Source organism: Rosa chinensis, chromosome 1, assembly GCF_002994745.2.
Source record: "Rosa chinensis cultivar Old Blush chromosome 1, RchiOBHm-V2, whole genome shotgun sequence".
Lineage (NCBI taxonomy): Eukaryota > Viridiplantae > Streptophyta > Magnoliopsida > Rosales > Rosaceae > Rosa > Rosa chinensis.
This window is the reverse complement of record NC_037088.1, coordinates 38,080,780-38,100,139: the sequence shown is the minus strand read 5'-3', so window position 1 is coordinate 38,100,139 and position 19,360 is coordinate 38,080,780. Positions and strand designations below refer to the sequence as shown.

The 19,360-nt window shown below is 40.3% G+C and overlaps 2 long non-coding RNA genes and 1 pseudogene across 2 annotated transcripts; all 3 read right to left on the bottom strand.

Moving 5' to 3' along the window:
- Positions 1 to 285: 285 nt before the first annotated feature.
- On the bottom strand, positions 286 to 1,406 carry LOC121050966. Its single transcript, XR_005804579.1, has 3 exons — positions 1,091 to 1,406; positions 719 to 941; positions 286 to 599 (listed from the first exon to the last, which is right to left on the bottom strand). It is a non-coding gene; the product is annotated as an uncharacterized LOC121050966 (long non-coding RNA).
- A 10,381-nt stretch (positions 1,407 to 11,787) lies between these two features.
- Positions 11,788 to 13,642, bottom strand: LOC112197367 (annotated as a pseudogene).
- Positions 13,643 to 15,506: 1,864 nt separating this feature from the next.
- LOC121050968 lies at positions 15,507 to 16,206 on the bottom strand. Its single transcript, XR_005804581.1, has 3 exons — positions 16,120 to 16,206; positions 15,748 to 15,970; positions 15,507 to 15,628 (listed from the first exon to the last, which is right to left on the bottom strand). It is a non-coding gene; the product is annotated as an uncharacterized LOC121050968 (long non-coding RNA).
- Positions 16,207 to 19,360: the final 3,154 nt, after the last annotated feature.

Genomic DNA, 19,360 nt, shown 5'->3' with positions numbered 1-19,360 from the left:
CATACCAAAGAAAATCAACATCATATATTTGTATTTTCCTTCTTTTTAACTTCCAATTGCAGAAATTACAATGTAAACAGAACACCCTCTAAAATCCCGAATTAAACCGTAAAGGTGTAAATTAGAAGAGAAGTAAAAGGAAATATGAAAAGGTAGGTGAGGAAGAGAAATGAGTAGATAGAAAAAAGAGAAGAACCTGGCTGAGTGGGAAGAGAGGAGGACACACAAGTCACAGTAGCTGCCGCGGAAGAAGACAGCCTTGTCCGTGCGGGATAAAGAACTTAAAAAGGGGTTTGAGATGGGCAGGGTAGAAAAGACCAAAGAATGTAGACCTGGATATCAAATTACAGTGTAAACATAACTGAGTAATTATACCGTAAAAGTCAAATTTAGAGGATAAATAAAAAACGTATTCCAATCTAATTTGAAAGCATGGGTGAGGAAAGAAAGCATAATTTAGAAGAAAGAGACATACCTGTGTGACTGGTCCGTGTAAAGCGACGAGGGACTGAGGGAAGAAACACAGAGCTGCTGTTGCGGTGGAAGAAGAAAGAGAGGCAATGGAGAATTAAAGGCGGGGCCGTATAGGATTCGGCCATCTGGAAAAAGCCAAAAGAACATAAAGTGAGCTACCATGGGTGAGAAAGGTCTTTTCATGCGGCCCAATTTAAATGTGTTCGATTACTGGCTGCCATAGCATAAACATGTAGAAACCGACCATGAGTAGCACTTGTGCAAGTAATCTGGAAATTCTGATAATCAAGCCTTTAGCCTTGTTCACGTCTGTTGTAATCTGCAGCAAGTAATACAGATGCTGATCCAGTTTGATTCTATTGTATCTATATGTGGTCAAGCGGAGCAACAACGTCGAACTTGTGGATTTCACTGAGGAGTGGATGAAGTTTGTATTTCCTCTGTTTTCTCATCAGGAGGAGGAGGAGCTGGTCATAATTAAGAAACACCGGCAGGAATATATTAATCAAAGTAAGAGAAGTGATCAGTAAACAATTTAGTAAATAAAATCTTTAATTTGATCACACAATCATACAAGGTTATGGTATGATAAAACGGGATTGAGTCAATTAGTCACCTTCAATTTGTCAATTAGTCACCAGCTGAAACCGCAACTACTTGAGAAGCACTCGCTGCTTCCTCCATTTCTGGCTCGTCGTCTTCAATTAATTTTTTATTATAAGAGAATGCACATGTTTGATTTTGTAGAAATCCTCTCCTCCTTCCCTAAACCTATTGCAGAATCTACTAGGCATATCGTCAATTGTTAATTCCTTGAGGATAGTAATCTCCTGAAGCCCATCTGGAACTGCCCGCAATTTGTAGCACCTTTCAATGCGCAATCTCTGAAGACTAGGCATGGCTTCTTTCTCCACCCTCCACTCCTTCAAATCAAACAATTGAGTAAGGGTAAGAAATTCCAGATGAGGAAAGCCTCCTTTGGAGAAAACCAATGTTTCTGATTCGAAAGAAAGCCAATCAAGGCAAAGCACCCTTGAGTTGGGCAGCTTCTCCAGTATTTTAATCTGGTCATCCTTCAATTTTGCTCGATCTGCCAACCGAGACAGTAACGGACTTATGCGTAGTTTCTTCAGATTGCTTAACTGAACAAGATCATTCAGATCACATTTCTTAATGGGGACATTGACCAGCGTCTGCAAATTGAACAACCTTGCAAATGACAGTTTTCCCCCGGCACTCTGCCAATATTCAGGTAAATTCAAATGCAACCACTGCAAGTGGTCTAGTGGTTCTTGCCTAGTTGGGTGTGCTCCCCAACCTAGGTTCGAACTCCGAAGCTATCAAAGTGGTCAGGCACTGTGCTGCAATATACAGTTGGAGCATTTCACATGCGCCGAAGGGGTTTATCTTGAGCCTATGAAGCCTTTGAGTTTCCCTTGACAAAGTCAAAAAAAAAAAAAATGCCTCAGTTGCTCCATACTCCAAAACACATTTCTGATTTTGGTATTCCTGTCCCACTTAATCCCAAAACAAGATCCATCTTCTAAATAATTACCCCGCAGATCTAGAGTTTGCAAAAGTACCAGATTAGATACAGATGATGGCAACCCACGAAATGCACTATTCTTCAGACTCAGAAACCTCGAGTGGAGTAGATTCCCAACCTTCTTTGGTAACTCAAATTCTCTATATATATTTTCGAACTTCAAGACTCTAAGCAGTGTTGGGAATGAGAACAAGAGAACAAAGAACTCAAACACAATAACTGGATTGAATGACTTGATCCTTATTGAATAACAGTGGCTATTTTATAGCCTTACATGAATAAACAGAATAGCTAGAAAGCAGCCCACGCTTACAGAAACGTGGTAGATGCAACAAGGAAAAAATCAAAACAGAAATCCCTGAAGAAAGTGCCAAAGATGTGAACAACCTCCTGAAGACTAGGAACTTATTTAAAATTGAAACTAAAACCCAATCAGCAATAATCCTAAAACTACCAGGAAACCAAATAACCCTTCATTCCTTCCCTTAACCTTACTGCAAATTGCAGTCAGTTTACATCAGGAACTTTTCCAACACCCAGCAACTCTCTTAACTTCAGAAAAGCATTAAGCTTCAGCAGTTTGGTCATCAAATCTGCCACCTGATCCTGACTTCCACAATGAACCAAAGCAATCATACCTTCCTTGGTAATATTTCTCAAGAAATGATACCTCACATCGATATGCTTGCTACGCCCGTGCATCACCGGATTCTTAGACAGTTTGATAGTTGAGTTGTTGTCACGTCTTACATGTGTGCACCCTCCATCAGAATGCCCCAATTCATTCAAAATCCTTTTTATCCAGAGAGCTTGACAAGCACACATTGCAGCTGCCACAAATTCTGCCTCTGTGGTTGATAAAGTCACTATTGGCTGCTTCTTCGAACTCCACGAAACTGCTCCAAAGCTCAGCAAAAATACATACCCACTTGTACTCTTCCTATCCTCCATATCTCCGGCATAGTCGCTATCTGTAAATGCAAGCAATTCACCACTTCCTCCTTCTTGTAATGAATTCCAAAGTTTACAGTCCCTCTCAAATATCAAAGTGCCCTTTTTGCTACTTGTAGATGAAGCTCTGTAGGTTTAGACATGTATCTACTTATGAGGCAAGTGACAAACATCATATCCGGTCTTGTGGCCATGAGATACATCAAACTGCCCACCAATTGCTTGTAGTACGTTTCATCCACCGTAATGCCATCTTCATCTTTGTTGATTTTGCATCCAGGAACTATTGGATTATTAACTGAATTGCTCTCCATCATACCAAACCTCTTCAAAACTTCCAGTGCATATTTCTTTTGGCATATGTAGATACCATCTGACCTCTATAACACTTCAATCCCAAGGAAAATCTTCCCCAAGTCCGACATGTCGAACTCTCTCATCATGGAACTCTTGAACTCGGACAACATAATTTCATCATCACCAGTAAATATTAAATCGTCAACATAAACACTTACAATGATGATCTTTCCTTCCCTGCTTTTCTTAGTGAACAATGTCTGCTCGCTGTCACACCTTTGGAAACCTTCATTGATGAAGTGTGCTTCGATTCGGCTAAACCAAGCTCGTGGAGCTTGCTTTAATCCATACAAAGCATTATGCAACTTGTAAACTAGATGTTCGCTGCCCCTTTTCTCATACCCCTTCGGTTGTTCTACATAGACATCTTCGTTCAGCTCACCATGAAGAAAGGCCGATTTGACATCCAACTGAAAGATTTTCCAGCTTTTCTGCACTGCTAAAGCAATAATCATCCTCACCGTATCCAACCTTGACACCGGTGCAAAAACCTCCATTTAGTCTATGCCATACTTTTGTGAGTACCCTTTAGCAACTAGCCTTGCCTTGTGCTTATCAATGTCCCCATGCTCATTGTACTTCGTTTTGTACACCCACTTCACTCTGATTTTTTTCGCTCCAACCGGCAGCTCAGTGAGTGACCAAGTCTTGTTCTTCTCTATGGAATTGATTTCACAGTCCATAGCACGTCTCCAATTTGCATTCTTTACTGCCTCTTTGAAATGAATAGGATCAGTTGACACAACTAATGCCATGTTTGCTTCATCTTCAGATAATCCTTCCCCAGTAACATAATCTTGCATCCACACCGGAGGACCCCTCTCTCTCCCTTCATCTTCCCCTACTTCATCTCTAGTTCTATCTCCCTCACCAATCTCTACACCACTGTTTCTCTCCTCACCATTATTAACATCTTCACCTCCACCGTCACTCTCCCTATCTACCTCACTGTTTTCTTCATTCTCACCCCAATCTAAGTCTAAAAGAATTTGCTTCTCATAAGACACATCCCAATCCCACTGTTTTTCTTCTTCGAAAATCACATCCCTACTCACTACAATCTTCTTAGTGATAGGATCAAACAATCTATACCCCTTTGACTCCTCACTAACTCCCAAAAATACACAAGGAAAACTTTTATTATCAAACTTACCTCTTCTCACATCTGGAATGTGTACATGAGCCAAGCAGCCAAAGACTCGGAAGTGATCTACTGAGGGTTTTACCCCGTTCCATGCTTCTTGCTGTGTAATATCTTTTACTGCCAATGTCGGACACCTGTTTAGAACATAGAATGTCCAATTCACTGCCTCCGGCCAAAATGTCTTCGAAATTCCTTTGTCAGAAAGCATCGATCGGACCATGTTCATCACTGTTCTATTTTTCCTTTCGGCTACACCATTGTGTTGTGGAGTGTATGCCGTGGTCAGCTGCCTCTTGATTCCCTTTCGCTTGCAGAACTCATTGAACTCGTTGGAAGTGAATTCTCCTCCCCTGTCAGTCCGTAAACACTTACAAACATCCCTGTGTCCTTTTCCACCATTATTTTGAACCTTTTAAAGCAATTTAGTGCCTCAGACTTTTCAACCAATAAAAACACCCATGGTTTCCGACTAAAATCATCAATGAAACACAATGTGTACCTCTTTCCACTATTAGACTCAGGTGAGATAGGATTGCAAATATCGGCGTGAATCAGCTCCAATTTCTGACTTGCTCTCCAAGTGCTTTTCTTCGGCATGACATCTCTATGTTGCTTCCCATTGATACAATCCGTGCAGGTCATGCTTGAGGCAGGAAATTGGGGAAGTCCACGTACCATCTTCTTCCACTGCAGGGTTCTTAGTCCTTTATAGCTCGGCCATATCGTCTATGCCAAAGGTAGGAGAGGTCTTGAGAGCTTGTGTGAAAACATCTTTCTGGTTGAGCTTGTGTAGGGACTTGAACTTGAGTCTGTGCTAGCAGGATGAACATTCTGTTTGCGCTCATTAGGGTTTGAATGATTAAACCCTTATCTGGATGGTAGATCTTACAGACTCCTACCTGAATTAAGCTTGCCAAACCTTTCTCTTGAAGTTGTCCTATGCTCAAGAGATTATTTTTGAGCTCTGGAACATAGTACACTTCATTGACAACATGATTAACTCCATTCAATAATAGCTTCACATTCCCTTTTCTAGCCACACTCATTCTACTATTGTTTCCCAACTTAACTGAATGTTGAAAACTTTCATCTAAATTGGTAAACATACCTCAATATCCACACATATGATTGGAGCACCCTGAGTCAAGAAACCACACATCATTCCGTTTCTCATCATGTAATTCAACATACGACATCAGTAGCATCTCATCCTCTTTATTCAGCTCTGCGTAATTGGCTTCCTTGTTCAAACTTGGACATTCATATTGGAAATGTCCAAGTTTGTGGCACTTGAAGCATTCCACCGTGGCCCTATTAAACACTTGTCCTCTTCCACGACCTCTTCCTCTGTAATTGCTTCTTCCTCGGCCTCTTCCTCCAACTCTTTCATCATAGACCCTCAGTGCTTGGTCATCTCCTTCATTCTTTCAGAACTTTTGTTCATGAACAAGTAGTGAACTCTACAATCCATCCACTGAAAGACGATTGATGTCTTTCGACTCCTCGATCGAACAAACTATGTAGTAGTTGAACTTCTCAGTAAGTGTGCGCAAGATCTTCTCAACGATCTTCACATAAGGCATGTTCTCTCCAAGATTCCTCATATCGTTTGTCACCAGCATCACCCTTGCAAAGTAATCTGTGATAGATTCTCCAAGTTTCATCTCCAACACTTCAAAATTCCTACGAAGGATTTGAAGTTGAGCACGCTGCACCCTAGCGTTTCCTTGGTCCTTGACCTTCATGGAATCCCACAGCTGCTTTGTCGTCTCCTTCTGAGCAATTGTCTTCAGAATGGACTTGTCAATGGATTGGAAAAGATAATTCTTGGCCTTCAGATCCTTTAGCTTTGTCTCCTCCAAGGTTTTTCTCTGTGCACTAGTTAAAACTTCTCCAGTAGCAGGTTATGCATACCCCGTCTCAATAACACTCCAAAAATCCTTTGAACGTAGGAGATTCTCCATTAGCATGTTCCAATGCTCATAATCCCCATCAAACTTTGGGATGCAAGGTTGCGCAAAGTTACTTGACTCTGCTGCCATTTTTCACTTCCTGACTCTGTGTTTTGGAAATCACTCGAAAAGACTGCAGCTTTTCTTTCAGGCCCAGTGGGGGCTTTGATACAAGTTTGTTGGGAATGAGAACAAGAGAACAAAGAACTCAAACACAATAACTGGATTGAATGACTTGATCCTTGTTGAATAACAGTGGCTATTTTATAGCCTTACATGAATAAACTGAATAGCTAGAAAGCAACCCATGCTTACAGAAACGTGGTAGATGCAACAAGGAAAAAATCAAAACAGAAATCCCTGAAGAAAGTGTCAAAGCTGTGAACAACCTCCTGAAGACTAGGAACTTATTTAAAACTGAAACTAAAACCCAATCAGCAATAATCCTAAAACTACCAGGAAACCAAATAACCCTTCAAGCAATATGAACTCATTGAATACTGATCGTATTATTCTTTTGTTCCACTTTTGGTAGAAGCATTCTGGGGAAAAGTATAATAGAGACCTAATGTGGCCATCTATTCCATTCTCACTACTGAACTCATATTTAACATTTTCGTCCAAGTAGAGGGTGTTGATACCCAAATTTCCACAAGTTCGAATTTAACTAGTGACAGGTAAAGGGAACGAGTCATCGACCTCGTAACCTAATTGGGCCTTCAAGCAAGCCCATTTCGCGTCAAAAGGAAGTTCTCTATTTAACAAGCGATACGAGATGCCTAAATACTCAAACGATTGACAGGCATTTCCAAAGGAGCCAACACGCTTATTTACCATGCGATACACGTAGACCCAAGCTACGTTTGGGGCTTATACGACGGGATGTGGTGTGGAAGGTAACGGATCATGCGAGGCCTATTGTTATGATAAGGCCCGTCGATAATTTTGGACTTGGGAACCAAAATTCATGCTTTGAGGGCCAATATCTTAACATGGGCTAATAGAGAGATGAAAGCAGGCCCAACAAGACTTAGAGCCCACTAGAGTCACTCCCCTACCCAAAGTCCATTACATCAGAGTCTGTAGCCCAAAAAACTCGTTGGAGTCGTCTTCCCCAAACTAGGAACGCTGTTCCACCAAGCTGTTGCTGGGATTGTTACTCCACCCTTTTCTGGTAAGAACCCCAAATCTATGCAAAAGCTTCCCAACTCACATCCTCCGAAATCCTGCCTCAATTTCCAATAACTCTTAGATTTTTGTGATCACAATTTACAATAGCAAAAATTAGGGGATTAGGATTTCTCAAAGATCACAGCAGCACAAAATCTGGGATCCCCATCACCGTCCTATATCTGTGACACTGGTCTTCAGCCTCCTAGCCAAAAGTAAGCTTTCACTCTTTTGGTTTCATGGGGAAAACAAAAGCTGAAAGAATTAGAATGATCTCACCAAAACTGAGAATACCCTTTCGAAGCCTCCGGTTCTTGGCACAAATCCTCCCCGTCTATCTCCGCTATAAAAGGCGAGTTCATTGTCGTAGGAAACCAAGCCACAACAACCCAGAAACATCAAGCAAGAGATCAAGCTTTATCTCTGAATCTGTTAACGTTTGGATCCGTTGGGGATCTCTAGTTAGCTTAAGAGAGAGAGAGAGAGAGAGTGACACGAGATGTATAGTGGTTCGTCTCCCGCCTTAGCGGGAAACTACGTCCACTTGAATGTGTACTAGTGTGTCGAGCCTTACGGCCTAACAAGATTACAAGATATGTAATGGGATCGAGATGGAATGAATGGTGTTTAAGTGGGAGGAGAGTTCCTTTTATGGGTGAGGAAGAGGTTGATCTTCTCTTTGTTTTCGATGTGGGACTGATATGCTTCAGTTCCCCTTTTCAGAAGCCTCTGATGCCATCTTGGCGCGGCGCCTAGCGGCGCGTCGGCGGCGATCTGGAGGTGGTCCGACGTTGAGGCTGTAGCCCGTCTGGCAGTGTGTTTGCATGTCATTCCTTTGGTTGGAATTAGTACCTTTGGCGGTACAATGAGCGTGGCCCATTATAGCTAATTATGCTTGCAAATGTACATGTATGTACAGAATCCCTAGCCATCAATTCTTCCCAACCAACCTTAATCCAAAACCCATAAATCATGTTACTGCTGGAATTCTCCCTCTCTGCTAAACTCTCATGCATCTAGCTCCCACACCATATCCGCCTATAAGCTCTGCTCTCGTGAAATCTAATCCAATTGCTGCTGTTATCATCAAGCCAAAATAACTGCTGTTATCATCTAGTGGGTTACAACGAAGTCGTTCTCAGGTTCAACCTTTGAACGATTTTGGGCCTAGTCTCGCTTAACCAGGAGGGTCTTGCTGCAAAGGTCCAAATCACAAATTCACCCTCACAGAGGGCAAGTCTTCGAACCTTACCAATCAGTGCTGCATTAGATACTGGACCCACAGAAAAGTTAACAATACTGAGAAAGTTCTCCTCTTTTGCCTTTTGCAAGCACAAGTGCCGCATAAGATCATGGAGACGGCAAGTTTTCACCTTCCCACTTAAACCAGATTTTATAACTTGAACCATAGATCTTTCCACCAGTTCAGTTAGGCAACCATATGATACATCTTCCATTATTTCCACTTAACCCTATATTTCTGTTGTTGAAGTTATAAACCCTTCTGCAATCCATAATTGAGTCAATCTTTTTACCTGTATATCACAATCCTCATGAATTGGGTAGAGTTGGCATTTATGCCCATTGGGTAATACCCACCTAATAATAGTTCGTGGGTAATACCCATCAAATAATTCGCTGGTATGGGTATTTACCCAATCTATTTCTAAACGGGTAAACCCATACCCATCAATTTACCCGTTTTCAATATGGGCAGGTTTTATTTATTATTATTTTTTTTTAAATACTTACTATTTAAGCTCCCCCATTCCCCATATGGGGATATTTTCAAATGGGGGATTTGCGCCCTGCCCCTGCGGGGAACGAGTTCTCCACCCCCGCCCCTGCATTAATCATTTTCTCTATATGAGTTTTTTTATTTTTCGATTTTGAAATTTTCTATTTTCTATCTTTTCAGTTTTTTTTTCCTTTCCTTTTTTGACAAAAAAAAAATTTATTCTTTTTATTTTCATCATTGTTTTAGTCGATTGAGTATTTCAAATACTTGAGACAGTGTTTAAGAAAGAAATTGTTGGTTTAGTCACGAGGAAGTAATATGTTTAAAACAAATATTTATTTCCGAAAAATAATTTTCACAACTTGGCGATTAAATGTAAAATAATAAAATTCTGTTCGTAAATGAACCATCCTCACGGATCGCCTTTTGAATCGTCTTTTCACAATTATACAATGATCCAATGGTTGGATCCTCACGGATCGCCTTTAAGATCATCCTCTCAAAATTATACGAAGATCCAACTGTTGGAGCGTCCTGGATCACCTTTAGAATCATCCTCACTAAATTATACGATGATCCAACGGTCGGATCTGCACGGATCACCTTTTGAATCTTCTTTTCACAATTATACGATGATCCAACAGTCGGATCCTCAAGGATCGCCCTTAAGATCATCTTCTCAAAATTATACGAAGATCCAATGGTTGGATCCTCATGGATCGCCTTTTGAATCATCTTTGCACAATCATACGATGATCCAACGGTCGGATCCTCACGGATAGCCTTTTAAATCATCTTTTCACAATTATACGATGATCCAATGGTCGGATCCTCACGGATCGCCATTAGGATCATCCTCTCAAAATTATACGAAGATCCAACAGTCGGATCCTCATGGAAAAAGTTGTGTAGATTTGGCAAGCGCTATATATAGGCTTCAGTCTAGTTTTGCACATCTTATGCTATGCAAAAAGTTGCTTAACTTATAAATTAAGAAACAAAATGTGTTTTGTGAAATTAAAAAACAATCGCTTCTTTTAAAAGTTGCATCATTAAGTTTTTTTTTTTGAATAGAAGTTGATTGTTATTCAAATAATCAACAGCCAATTGGCCATAGCTTACAAAGCTTACATAAGAAAAACCGGCAAGAAAATCCGTTAAAACCTAACCAAGCTACAACAAACTAATTAACATCATTGGGAAGCACACAATTAAGCAAGCCTATCCAAGAGTGACAAAGCTTCGCCTCCTATGGAAAGAAATCATTCAACTAGCCCACCTTTGCCAATCACGCAATTGTGGTACAAGAAAGAAACTAAAAACGTCATAGAAGACTCATAGAAATAAGACACCCTTAAAGAGGCTTAAACCCAAGCTAGAACGATCAAACAATAAGCAGCTCCTTCCCATTCGAGTTGGAGCATAAATCCACACCGACATCATTACCTTCCACTTTCTTTGGAGATTGTAACTGCTTAGCCCGACGTCCAGGTGGACGACCCTTCTTCTTTGGAGCTACTCCATCGAAATTGGAACCTCCACTAGTTCACCCAGTTGGAATTCCGGAGGGATAATTGCCAGACTAGGTTTAAAAACCTTTTTTCTCACACCCAAGCCCAAGTTTGGACTTCTTCCAGCATCAACAGAAGGCCTGGCAGACTTCGTAAATAGCAGCTTATAGAACTTCGTAAATAGCAGCTTTCATAAGCTAAGAACTATGGCTGCTTTTAAATTAATCCCAATATTGCCACACCGGGTCTTGTCTTTGGACCTTGGAGTTGGATGCAAGTAGATCGGCATCTAGGAGGGAAATCAAGATCCAAACCTTCATGGTCGAGACATAAGGTAATTAAAAGATAACAAAAAAAACCTATTTCAGATTCAAAACCTTAAAAGTTCAATCGGTCATTGATCAATAGAACAAAAAGTACAAGAAAAACAAGGAAAAACTTAGAAAGTTATACTACAATATGACATTATTTATTTGAAATAATACTTTTTGTTTATTTGAGTGTATACTCTGTTTTTCTTAATATGTTTTTTTTATGACATTAATAATTTCTCCTGCACATGTTCCTGTCATTCTTGAGGCAACAACGTTCTCAATAAAGCTACAAAAGCGGAGGTTTTTGGTTGTAGAATGTCTAAAGCATACCCCGATCGATTGTTATAGTGGGAGTTCATATGGCACTTCTGGTAGTTGTTCTGGTCCTCTAAAACTGAATCTCTTGAATTTTAGTTTCTGACATTGTGATAGAGGAGAAATTCAACCTTTAGAGTTAAATCTTAAAGTCAGCCATCATTGCTGATAACTCCATGTATTTTGTACCAGATATTAGTTTTCAGTTCTTAATTTTGGTTTTTTATGAATTTACATTAGGAGTAGGGATTAGAGATAGAGCAAAAATTTGAAGTGATTATGTAGCACTTAACATTACAAAAGAAGGCAGTAACATTATTCAAATATTCATTTATATCAAATCATTAGAGAAGGCAGTAAATTATTCATGTAATCAGTTATTTCGAATCATTACATTACATTCTGCTTATAATGTGATGAGGATAAGAGAGTTTAAAAGAAGAAAAAGAATTAATGTAGCGAACAACAAAAAATGCTCTGTAGAAAGAACAACAATGTTTATGGCACCAGATCAGTCTGGGCTTCTGTTCTTATATCTTCATTGATACAGTCTGGTTTGGAGAATTTAAGATCTAGCCTTCAGTGTGTTTCCAATGTCAATGACAAAACGGTATCTGACGTCTGCTTTGGCAAGGCGCTCCATGGCAGTGTTCAAGTAGTCAATTGGGATGACCTCGATGTCTGCTGTTATGTTGTGCTTGGCTGCAAAATTGATCATCTCTTGTGTCTCCTTCATACCTCCAATGCCGCTACCAGCTACCATCTTCCTTCCTGTTAAATCGAACATTAGCTCTGTTAATAACCCTACAATGCAAAAGATAACAGGAAAAGCCAACCACTCGTAGTTACATGCTTACCCATGAGTAAAGGAAAAACTGGAAGCTCAAGAGGCTTTTCTGGTGCACCAACCATGACAAGCTTTCCATGAGACTTCAACAGACCAATCAAAGGCAAGAGAGGATGTTGTGCAGAAACTGTGTCAATGATCCCATCCATGGTACCAATGGCTGCCTACAAATTAATCAATGAAACAAACATTAATTAACTTGTTCATTGAATAATCCACTTAAAAGTCGTAAAAGATGTAACTTGTTCAAATAATTACCTGCATTTGATCTTGGTCACGACTAACCAAAACGAATCAGCTCCTAGGTGTTTAACTGCTTCCTCCTTCTTATTAGGGGACGTACTGATCACTGTAACCTTCACTCCCATTGCCTTGGCAAACTTCACTGCGACGTGGCCTAAACCACCTAGGCCAACCACACCCACATGCATACCGGGCTTGTCAAGTCCAAAATATCTCAACGGGCTGTAGGTTGTGATTCCGGCACATAGGAGAGGAGCAGCACAATCAAGGGGTAGGTTGTCCGGGATACGGAGTACGAAGTGTTCATCTGCAACCATAATGTCAGAGTAACCGCCATAGGTGGTGGTTCCGTCATAGTACTTGGCACTGTACGTGAGTATTTGTTTGGGGCAGTAGTTCTCAAGATGGTCGGTACAACTATCACAAGATCGGCAAGCTCCAACTATGCATCCAACACCGACTTTGTCTCCAACTTTGAATTTTTGTACATTGCTCCCTACTTCCGTTACTTCACCGACAATCTCATGCCTGCATTGCCAAATTGTGTTCATATTAGATTACTGAAGAGGGTTCAAGCATTAATATAAATAAAATGGTAAACACCTTTACTAGTTATACTAGAAAAGAGTGTGCAGGAATAGTTCGAACGTACCCGGGAACCAGAGGATAGGTAGAGAAGCCCCATTCATTCTTGACCATGTGAAGGTCCGAATGGCAAATCCCACAATACAACACTTTGAATGTCACGTCTTTCTCTCCGGATTCCCTGCAATCAAATCGGTTGAACTTCAGAACTAGCTATAAAACAAACATGTACTATATATGGTTTAATCTGAAGAGGAAGAAGTGTTGTACTAGTTGACAATATACCTTCTGGAGAAACTGAAGGGAGAGAGAACACCAGATGAATCTCTTGCAGCCCATCCAAATGCCTTCCTGGGGTGTTCTTGCTCGTTAGACATCAGTATTTTCTTTGTTGCAGATTCCTAACTGATGGTTTTGGTGTTGAGGCTTAATGTAGTTCGACTAGTAAAAGGTGAGAAACAAACAGATATGGAAGTATATGAGCTACCTTCAATGGAGTTAAATGCTATATATAGAGGGAGGAGATTTTAGGTTTGGGCTGGGGTGACGTACTGGGTGAGGAAAATAGAATGTCGAAGAGATGATGACGTATTGGATGAGCAAATTAATAAAAAAATTCAAGAGATTAAACTGACGTCAGCGGTCAACAGAACGGAATTGAATGTGACTATGCAGCTCAAAGCGCGCGACAAAGAGAGCGAGGGCATGCTTCTTTGCTTCGCGCGATGAGAGAGAAAGGGAACGATCGAGTTTTCAAATAGGGAACTGAGCTTCCAAAATCGACGACTCTCGAGCCAATCAATAGTTCGGGTCCGGCGCCGACAATACTTCCAATACTGAGGTAAGATTTCTTGGTAATTGATTGTTGGGTTCTTCAAAATTGAATCTTTAATTTCCCAATTGGTCCATAAATATTTGATGGTTTCTGAAGTAGTTTGGTGGTGGTCCTTTGAAATTCAATACTGAATTGATGTGTGTATACGTTGAGGAATTTCAGAGGTTGCTTAAGAGAATCAAAGACGTTAGGGACTTCTATCGTCAGAGGTCAAGTACCAAGAGACTTCTTTTCATTAGCTCTGAAGGATTTTGGACTAGTAGCAATGAGATTTAAGTTTTCCTTTCTCATTGTTATTCTGTGTATTTGTTTTTAGTTTGCTCAGATGTGGCGGGAATTTCATCTGATTATGGACATACTTCTACAACTCCTTATCAATGTTGGAAGTAACGGTATTGTTGCATGAAGAGAGAATGAGTATATGCGTGCAGCTTTCTCTCTAACGAAGATCATATGGATTTAATGATGATTATATAGAATTTCACTCTCTATGCTTTCTGTTTTGTCATGAACAGAGAATGGGTACTTACCTTCTTCAAAATTGAGTACTTGATCATAAAGCGTGAGGCTTTGGTTATGATGTTTTTGATGTTGGGTTGTCATTGAGGTAATTGCTACTGTTTTACATAATGTGATCTTATTGAGAATGTATACTTTAACATGCACTGAAATAGTGGTGAGTGTGTGTATGTGGAGGCTGATTGTTTTAGATAGATCATTTGGTGTCTATGGTTAACATGAGCTGTATTACAGCGGTGGGCAGGCAAAGAAGCTCAAAGTTGTGGTACTCGAGCAGCTCAACCGACAGTGACACTAATGACACAAAGAAAGTTGGTGCTGAAGAAGATTTTGACGATTTTCTTAGGTGGCTTGAAAGATACGAAATGGAAGCCCGAGTAGTGGATCCAAAGAGGGGTTGGGGATTTCATGGTGTGCACAAGGTATTTTTACTCAGTTGAATGATATAGTTTCCTTGTGTATGTGGACGCATATGTCTGCAAATACATCTGCATTGTGTCATAACGTGTAAAGATTACTAGGGTAATTTGACCAGAGCTTCCAAACCATGTTTACTCCAACAAAATGAAAAAAAGAAACATCTAATTATAGTTTATTTTAATATGGTTCTGCTTAAGCAAACTCAAATTGATCTAAAACTCTTACTGTGATGTGATGGATTTTAGGTGTTGATACATACTGGTAGTTCAATCCTTTCTCTAAACCTTCCTATGGGGACTGCTTCATTCAGTGTCTCATCACTTAAGTTCATAGACTTCTTTATGTTATGAATTGCATGAACTCTGATTCATTGAATTGGAGAGCACGATTAATTTGATTGATAATCTGTTTTGAAAATTGTCAGACCAAAGAATGTAGACCTGGATATCAAATTACAGTGTAAACATAACTGAGTAATTATACCGTAAAAGTCAAATTTAGAGGATAAATAAAAAACGTATTCCAATCTAATTTGAAAGCATGGGTGAGGAAAGAAAGCATAATTTAGAAGAAAGAGACATACCTGTGTGACTGGTCCGTGTAAAGCGACGAGGGACTGAGGGAAGAAACACAGAGCTGCTGTTGCGGTGGAAGAAGAAAGAGAGGCAATGGAGAATTAAAGGCGGGGCCGTATAGGATTCGGCCATCTGGAAAAAGCCAAAAGAACATAAAGTGAGCTACCATGGGTGAGAAAGGTCTTTTCATGCGGCCCAATTTAAATGTGTTCGATTACTGGCTGCCATAGCATAAACATGTAGAAACCGACCATGAGTAGCACTTGTGCAAGTAATCTGGAAATTCTGATAATCAAGCCTTTAGCCTTGTTCACGTCTGTTGTAATCTGCAGCAAGTAATACAGATGCTGATCCAGTTTGATTCTATTGTATCTATATGTGGTCAAGCGGAGCAACAACGTCGAACTTGTGGATTTCACTGAGGAGTGGATGAAGTTTGTATTTCCTCTGTTTTCTCATCAGGAGGAGGAGGAGCTGGTCATAATTAAGAAACACCGGCAGGAATATATTAATCAAAGTAAGAGAAGTGATCAGTAAACAATTTAGTAAATAAAATCTTTAATTTGATCACACAATCATACAAGGTTATGGTATGATAAAACGGGATTGAGTCAATTAGTCACCTTCAATTTGTCAATTAGTCACCAGCTGAAACCGCAACTACTTGAGAAGCACTCGCTGCTTCCTCCATTTCTGGCTCGTCGTCTTCAATTAATTTTTATTATAAGAGAATGCACATGTTTGATTTTGTAGAAATCCTCTCCTCCTTCCCTAAACCTATTGCAGAATCTACTAGGCATATCGTCAATTGTTAATTCCTTGAGGATAGTAATCTCCTGAAGCCCATCTGGAACTGCCCGCAATTTGTAGCACCTTTCAATGCGCAATCTCTGAAGACTAGGCATGGCTTCTTTCTCCACCCTCCACTCCTTCAAATCAAACAATTGAGTAAGGGTAAGAAATTTCAGATGAGGAAAGCCTCCTTTGGAGAAAACCAATGTTTCTGATTCGAAAGAAAGCCAATCAAGGCAAAGCACCCTTGAGTTGGGCAGCTTCTCCAGTATTTTAATCTGGTCATCCTTCAATTTTGCTCGATCTGCCAACCGAGACAGTAACGGACTTATGCGTAGTTTCTTCAGATTGCTTAACTGAACAAGATCATTCAGATCACATTTCTTAATGGGGACATTGACCAGCGTCTGCAAATTGAACAACCTTGCAAATGACAGTTTTCCCCCGGCACTCTGCCAATATTCAGGTAAATTCAAATGCAACCACTGCAAGTGGTCTAGTGGTTCTTGCCTAGTTGGGTGTGCTCCCCAACCTAGGTTCGAACTCCGAAGCTATCAAAGTGGTCAGGCACTGTGCTGCAATATACAGTTGGAGCATTTCACATGCGCCGAAGGGGTTTATCTTGAGCCTATGAAGCCTTTGAGTTTCCCTTGACAAAGTCAAAAAAAAAAAAAATGCCTCAGTTGCTCCATACTCCAAAACACATTTCTGATTTTGGTATTCCTGTCCCACTTAATCCCAAAACAAGATCCATCTTCTAAATAATTACCCCGCAGATCTAGAGTTTGCAAAAGTACCAGATTAGATACAGATGATGGCAACCCACGAAATGCACTATTCTTCAGACTCAGAAACCTCGAGTGGAGTAGATTCCCAACCTTCTTTGGTAACTCAAATTCTCTATATATATTTTCGAACTTCAAGACTCTAAGCAGTGTTGGGAATGAGAACAAGAGAACAAAGAACTCAAACACAATAACTGGATTGAATGACTTGATCCTTATTGAATAACAGTGGCTATTTTATAGCCTTACATGAATAAACAGAATAGCTAGAAAGCAGCCCACGCTTACAGAAACGTGGTAGATGCAACAAGGAAAAAATCAAAACAGAAATCCCTGAAGAAAGTGCCAAAGATGTGAACAACCTCCTGAAGACTAGGAACTTATTTAAAATTGAAACTAAAACCCAATCAGCAATAATCCTAAAACTACCAGGAAACCAAATAACCCTTCATTCCTTCCCTTAAACTTACTGCAAATTGCAGTCAGTTTACATCAGGAACTTTTCCAACACCCAGCAACTCTCTTAACTTCAGAAAAGCATCAAGCTTCAGCAGTTTGGTCATCAAATCTGCCACCTGATCCTGACTTCCACAATGAACCAAAGCAATCATACCTTCCTTGGTAATATTTTTCAAGAAATGATACCTCACATCGATATGCTTGCTACGCCCGTGCATCACCGGATTCTTAGACAGTTTGATAGTTGAGTTGTTGTCACGTCTTACATGTGTGCACCCTCCATCAGAATGCCCCAATTCATTCAAAATCCTTTTTATCCAGAGAGCTTGACAAGCACACATTGCAGCTGCCACAAATTCTGCCTCTGTGGTTGATAAAGTCACTATTGGCTGCTTCTTCGAACTCCACGAAACTGCTCCAAAGCTCAGCAAAAATACATACCCACTTGTACTCTTCCTATCCTCCATATCTCCGGCATAGTCGCTATCTGTAAATGCAAGCAATTCACCACTTCCTCCTTCTTGTAATGAATTCCAAAGTTTACAGTCCCTCTCAAATATCAAAGTGCCCTTTTTGCTACTTGTAGATGAAGCTCTGTAGGTTTAGACATGTATCTACTTATGAGGCAAGTGACAAACATCATATCCGGTCTTGTGGCCATGAGATACATCAAACTGCCCACCAATTGCTTGTAGTACGTTTCATCCACCGTAATGCCATCTTCATCTTTGTTGATTTTGCATCCAGGAACTATTGGATTATTAACTGAATTGCTCTCCATCATACCAAACCTCTTCAAAACTTCCAGTGCATATTTCTTTTGGCATATGTAGATACCATCTGACCTCTATAACACTTCAATCCCAAGGAAAATCTTCCCCAAGTCCGACATGTCGAACTCTCTCATCATGGAACTCTTGAACTCGGACAACATAATTTCATCATCACCAGTAAATATTAAATCGTCAACATAAACACTTACAATGATGATCTTTCCTTCCCTGCTTTTCTTAGTGAACAATGTCTGCTCGCTGTCACACCTTTGGAAACCTTCATTGATGAAGTGTGCTTCGATTCGGCTAAACCAAGCTCGTGGAGCTTGCTTTAATCCATACAAAGCATTATGCAACTTGTAAACTAGATGTTCGCTGCCCCTTTTCTCATACCCCTTCGGTTGTTCTACATAGACATCTTCGTTCAGCTCACCATGAAGAAAGGCCGATTTGACATCCAACTGAAAGATTTTCCAGCTTTTCTGCACTGCTAAAGCAATAATCATCCTCACCGTATCCAACCTTGACACCGGTGCAAAAACCTCCATTTAGTCTATGCCATACTTTTGTGAGTACCCTTTAGCAACTAGCCTTGCCTTGTGCTTATCAATGTCCCCATGCTCATTGTACTTCGTTTTGTACACCCACTTCACTCTGATTTTTTTCGCTCCAACCGGCAGCTCAGTGAGTGACCAAGTCTTGTTCTTCTCTATGGAATTGATTTCACAGTCCATAGCACGTCTCCAATTTGCATTCTTTACTGCCTCTTTGAAATGAATAGGATCAGTTGACACAACTAATGCCATGTTTGCTTCATCTTCAGATAATCCTTCCCCAGTAACATAATCTTGCATCCACACCGGAGGACCCCTCTCTCTCCCTTCATCTTCCCCTACTTCATCTCTAGTTCTATCTCCCTCACCAATCTCTACACCACTGTTTCTCTCCTCACCATTATTAACATCTTCACCTCCACCGTCACTCTCCCTATCTACCTCACTGTTTTCTTCATTCTCACCCCAATCTAAGTCTAAAAGAATTTGCTTCTCATAAGA